Source organism: Mandrillus leucophaeus, unplaced genomic scaffold, assembly GCF_000951045.1.
Source record: "Mandrillus leucophaeus isolate KB7577 unplaced genomic scaffold, Mleu.le_1.0 Scaffold188, whole genome shotgun sequence".
In the NCBI taxonomy this organism is placed as follows: Eukaryota; Metazoa; Chordata; class Mammalia; order Primates; family Cercopithecidae; genus Mandrillus; species Mandrillus leucophaeus.
In genome coordinates, this window is record NW_012101898.1 from 1,537,717 (window position 1) to 1,538,040 (window position 324).

The window sequence follows — 324 nt, forward strand, 5'->3', positions numbered from 1 at the left end:
TGAATAAATGGGTATATAAAACAGCATCTGACAGAAAATCTTCACCAAGGGAACAGATGTAAGAACCTAGAATCTGAGGAGAAACGAAATATAAGAGCCTAGAATCTGAGGAGGACGGTTGGTAACACTGTCTCAGGTTACAAACTTCTGGGTCAAGGTCAACTGGGGATCATGTAATTATTACACAGGGAGTCCAAATAAACACACCAATCAAACATTGATAAACTTAAAAAAAAAAAAAAAAGAAAAAAAAAACTGAGTCATATTGTGTTCATTTATCAATTCAGGAAATATTCATTGAGAACTTGCTAAGTACTAGGTATG

The 324-nt window shown here is 34.3% G+C and overlaps 1 protein-coding gene across 1 annotated transcript in view; it reads right to left on the reverse strand.

The window, feature by feature from the left end:
- Positions 1-324, reverse strand: part of SEMA5A (sema domain, seven thrombospondin repeats (type 1 and type 1-like), transmembrane domain (TM) and short cytoplasmic domain, (semaphorin) 5A) — a 372,837-nt gene that overhangs the window by 292,258 nt on the left and 80,255 nt on the right. The window lies entirely within an intron of this gene.